Genomic DNA, 5530 nt, shown 5'->3' with positions numbered 1-5530 from the left:
TCCCTTGTCTTTTTTTTTATGATTCATTTAACGTACAAAGGAGACTTAAAAGTACAAAAAGATGTATTTTTACAGTTTTTAAAATGTTAACTTAAAAAACTATTTTTTTTTAAGAGGATCATTATTATTTTCATCAAATGTGTTGACATGCCAGTCTAGAAATTGTTAAGTGATTGAGAATCCACTGTACATGTATTTTTTATCTATGTTTATATATTTGAAATGTACGAAATTTAAATAGAAAAATATCTGAGGCTCTATCCAGCAACAAATATTAATATTTTATTATCAGACTATTACATATTTTCATAGCTGCCAACTCTACTGGATTTTCCAGTAGACTACTGGATTAGGCCAGTTTCTCCTGGTTTACTGGTTTCATTAAAATTTTTCCTGGTTTTTGTACATTTTAGAAAATTCCTTAATATTGAGGAAATTTCCTAAAAAAAATCCTTATTGAAATAGAATTTTTGTGCAGATTATTGCTTGAATATTTAAATAAGTATTAATAATTCATAATGATGCAAACCTCATTTATAAAAAATACTTCAACACTTTTTTTTGTTCAAAAATTTTCAGGTTATTTTTATTCAGAACTCTCTTTTTTATTTAATTAATTAATTAAAAAAATATTTTTCTCTCTTTTTAATTTAATTAAAAAAATATTTTAACTATCTTTGATGAATTAAATGCCTATTACTATTCAAAATTCTGAGTAAACATCTACTGGATTTTTTCCTATCAGTGTTGGCAGCTATGTATTTTACATAAGTGAATAAAAACGGGAGAAATTTTTTCTATCCTCACAAATATTTCTAATTTTTTCAAGCCAGTGATAAAAGAATTTGTAATTTTTGATTGTCAGTACAAAGCAAACAGTTATAATTTCTTATTGGGATAATCCATAATGTAAAAAAAGGCAGTTGTGTAGTTAGAGAATTAAGTAATTCGAAATCTTTCTCTTGAGAACTAATCAAATCACAATAATACACTGAAGTATGCTTTTTAAAAATTTCATGGAATGAAGAAAAGAAATGTGTGCCTATATGCAAAAAGTCTATTATCAATATTATTTTTTGCATACATTTATCTTGCAGTTTCATAAATGGCTCTGGCTGTTATGAATGTCTCATAGTAACATTTGTTACGGTTGTTTCAGGGAGGTTAGACACCTGTCAATAATATTCAGTTTATATCGCTTTGAGTTTCATACAAAAACCCTGTTTTTTGCTTTATTAAATATGTCAAATTTTGCGGTAACCAAGCATTTGCGGAAGGTTTTATGTTTCTGCTTTATTTGGAAGAAAAGTGCAGCTGAAGCGCATCGAATGCTTGTAGAAGCTTATGGTGACAATGCTCCAGCTGATAAATCATATAGGGAATGGTTTCGACTTTTCAAGAATGGTGTTGTATAATATGAGCTGCTACAACCTGACGGTTCCATTAAAAGCGATCGGTATAGGCTACAATTGATTCGTTTGAGCCTTGCATTACGAGAAAAACATGACAAAGTTATTCTTCTGCATGATAGCGGTCGGCCTCTTGTCGCGAAAGTCGTAAAAATTATTGATTCGCCGAACATTGCTCCTTCTGATTACTGGTTGTTCCCACAGATGCAGCACGATTTGGCAGGTCACCGGTTCACTTGCTCAGAAATCGAAAGTTGGCTCCCAACATGGATCGCCTCAAACGACGAGACATTTTTTCGAAATGGAATTCGAAAATTGCCTGAGAGGTAGGAAAAAGTAGTAGCCAGCGATGGATAATACTTTTCTTAACCGTTCATTCATTTTGTTCTGAAATAAATGCATTTTTTACTACGAAAAAACGGACCGAACTAATTTTTACTCCCAATAGTTATAGAGATATGAGGATAAATTAAGAAGACTTAATGTTTGATTTTATTAACAAAAGTTATAGGACCCGTAATTTGCAAATTGTTGTTATCTGATAGAAGATGCATTTAGTAATCTATGTTACTTCCCAGCAGTACAGAAATAGATTGTTTCTGATTTGTCAAATTGAAATTTCACTCAATATTTAGTATTTTATAACCGTCACTGAACAGCCTACCCTATTTTTTGGGTTTACGACTAATGTTCAACTCCGTAGCCTTGTAATTTTGAACTCAATCCAGTAGACAAAGGAACTCTTGGATTAAGTATTGGGAGAAATTTTGCCTTTGTGAAAGACTTTTTGGTGGAACTCACCCGCATTTGTGTTACATGGAGAGGTAGATCACGAGAACCTCCCACCTTTAGCCTGGCGGCAAGGGGACTCTAACTCGTGATCCGTCTACCACTGCGGATATTTTACGGCAGCACTGTGGTCGGTGCAAGCCCCGGTTCACCTCACTGGAAGGCGAACGCTCTATCCCCTAAGCCATCGCGGCTCCTATATTTAGTATTTGACTTTAATGCTTGACCTTCATGGTTTCATTTGAAAAAGGGTTTATCAGCACTTTGTTACTACTTTGGTCTGATACATTCCACGCCCCTGTTCAAGTAAATCTTATTCTCCACCTCTATGGAATGTAAAAAGGAGAGATATTTCGGCTTACTAGCTTTGAAAGAGTAGACTTTTAGAAAATTATTCTACTGCTATGAAAACTAATAGTTAACGAATTATAATTTTTTTGAAGAAAAATATTTCTGCTATAAACTTTTAAACAGGGTTCCCACGGTCCTTGAAAGTCCTTGAATTTTTTTTTGCTAAATTTAGGTCCTTGAAAGTGCTTGAAAAACGTCTTAGGTCCTTGAAAAACTTGATAGGTCCTTGAATTTGTCCAATACTGCCGGCGGCCCTTTTTATAAAACACCCGCGGATCTTTCTCGTTCTTTCTGCTTTGTTCCCGAGCTCTCTCACGTGGTTTTTAACGCCGCCGTTTCTAACCGGGCCTAGCGTCTTGGTGTCTGCCAAGCGCGCAGAGCACAGCAGACAATCAATGCGTTCGGGGCAAGACTCCACTTCATCTTCTGTCGCATATGCTTAGATCTTCTTTTTTCTTATCAAAACTGGAATACTCTCGAATTTCGTAACAATATGTACCATGTAGTTTTCAATAAATTTGCCGTTTTACCATCCGCACTTGTCCTTACATTTGCGTCATTTCAAAACTTTATTGTAAAGCGTATTCGCAAAGACACGGCTTCGTATTTGTGTTATGTAGTTTAGACTAGTTATGCCTGGGAAGTGCTATTTTAATCCCCAATGGATGGATAATCAAGCTTATAAAGAATGGATTTTATCGATGCCCGAAAAGAAGTTCAGAGCCAAGTGCCGATTATGCATGAAGGAGATCGATATTGCGAAAATGGAAGAATCTGCTCTGAAATCACACATCAAAGAAAGGTTAAACAAAAAAGCAGTCTCATGCCCTGAGTTCTCTTTTTCCAAAGACATCAACATCTAATTCATCTGGTGTAAATACTCCTTCAACATTGTGTGCCCCATGTGAAACAGAAACTTTAGTGGCCGAGGTAACATTGTCTTCTTATCTGGTCAAAAGGAATGTGCTTGATGCTGAAATTCTCTGGAGTCTGAAGTGCATCACTAGTAATTATTCATGTAACTCCTGTGAAGGGATTAGTAAATTGTTCTCCAAAATGTTTGCTGATAGCTGTATAGCGAGACAATTTTTTTGTAGTGCCACAAAGTGAGCCTATTTGGGCTCCTTTGGATTGGCACTATACTTCAAAGGGATTCTTATAAATGAGCTGAAGAATGTTGATTGCTACACTGTACTCTTTGACGAGACGTTAAGTCAGTCTCTACAATCTAAGCAGATGGACATTATGGTAAGGAATTGATAATAAAGTTTGCACTAAGTATCTTACCTCCCAATTTATGGATCATGGAACTGCAGAAAATATTTTGTCCTCTTTTTACAAATGCATGGATGATGATTAAACGCTCTCTAAAATACTTCAATTATCCATGGATGGACCCTATGTCAATTGGAAATTCTATTAGAAGCTTCAGTGTGAATTAAAAGAGAAATATTCCCACCAGGTCATATTCATTGGCAGTTGTGGATTACACATAACGAATAATGCTTTTAAACATAGTGAAAATGGGATATGTTCCTTCTAATTTTTATTTTCAGAAAGAATTGTTGCTGCATAACATTTAGAGAAGGTTGCGTAAATTATGGATGAATAATTTCAGAAACGATGTTTAATAGAGGAGAGGAGGGGTTATGGAATAGTCGTGGAATATGGAATACCTAAGATTTAGCTCTGTCTTTCATGCAGCCTTCACATGGAAATACACAGGATTAAAGGATTTCACCATTAACACCTCATTACCATTAGTTATAGATTGTGCTGAAAATGATTTTGTGAATTAATATGTAAAACCAGTAGGGCTGTTTTTAAAAAAATATTAATTTTAGTCCATAATACATATACTCTCTTCTCTCTATATAGGCAAAGCATTTAGGTATTACATTTGAAATTAATTATTGCCACAACAAGCATTGTTGCTTCTAGTAAAATAGAAGAGAATAATTTTTAAAATTGGTCTTAGATTAAGGTCCTTGAAAATTTTGTTGAGGTCCTTGAAAAGTCCTTGAATTTCAATCTCGTCATAGAGTGGGAACCCTGTTAAAAGGTATGAAATTAAACTAGAAAATCATTCTACTGCTATGAAAACTAATAGGTGACTGATATTTTTTTTTTTTTCTGCTCTGAATGTCGCTGCAACAAATCTTTGAATCATCTTGCTTTCAACTGCTAATCCACCAACCAGACATAAATGAGGCTTTTGTTTTTGGAAGACTTAGCATTGCAGAGCTAATAAAAATCAATTTGACGGAGATGCAAAATGAGCAGATATTTCAAACAAATCTTTGACATTAAAAATTATGCAATACAAAAGAGATAAGGACATAAGTAGGGCTGCAAGTTTGTCGCGGGAAAATAGACCCGAAAATCGCGGGAAATTTTGAAAATTACACAAATTCTAAGCATAAAAAAATTTATTATATAAATGATGCAAAAGGCAGAAATTGCGCAAATAATATAAAAAGCTTAAAAATACACAACAAAAGTATTTCTTTGAATTTCAAGCAATATTTTTATTTAAATGAACAGAATTTTGGTACCAAGTATTGTACATTGTCAGATTATTCTCATTTATCCTTCGTCTTTCATCACTTAATACATTTTTATACTTAGAAAACGATCTTTCTGCGTCTACGCTGTTTTTAGGCACCAACAAACTTCGAATTGCCAAATTTGGAGCGTTCAGTCTTTGATTTCCGAAATTCGATCAATTTTCCTTGACCGTTGCTTTGTAAGAAGTAATTGCTGTGAAAGCTCTAACATTCTACATTCAAACTACTAGTTACAAGTCCCTACTAACTACTAGTCCCCCCTTCATCTAAGAAACTGATTCATATTTAAGAAATCACAAGAAGCCGCCTAGGAAAAATTAACTGGATATGTAGAAAGGCAGTCGAAATTTCATTGCCCAGTGCAATAGCATGTATAACAGTTTTTCTGTCAAAGATTTGATTTATAACATTTTC

Source organism: Parasteatoda tepidariorum, chromosome 3, assembly GCF_982258835.1.
Source record: "Parasteatoda tepidariorum strain Cologne lab strain chromosome 3, Ptep-v5.0, whole genome shotgun sequence".
NCBI classification, from domain to species: domain Eukaryota; kingdom Metazoa; phylum Arthropoda; class Arachnida; order Araneae; family Theridiidae; genus Parasteatoda; species Parasteatoda tepidariorum.
Note: the sequence above shows the minus strand (reverse complement) of the source record.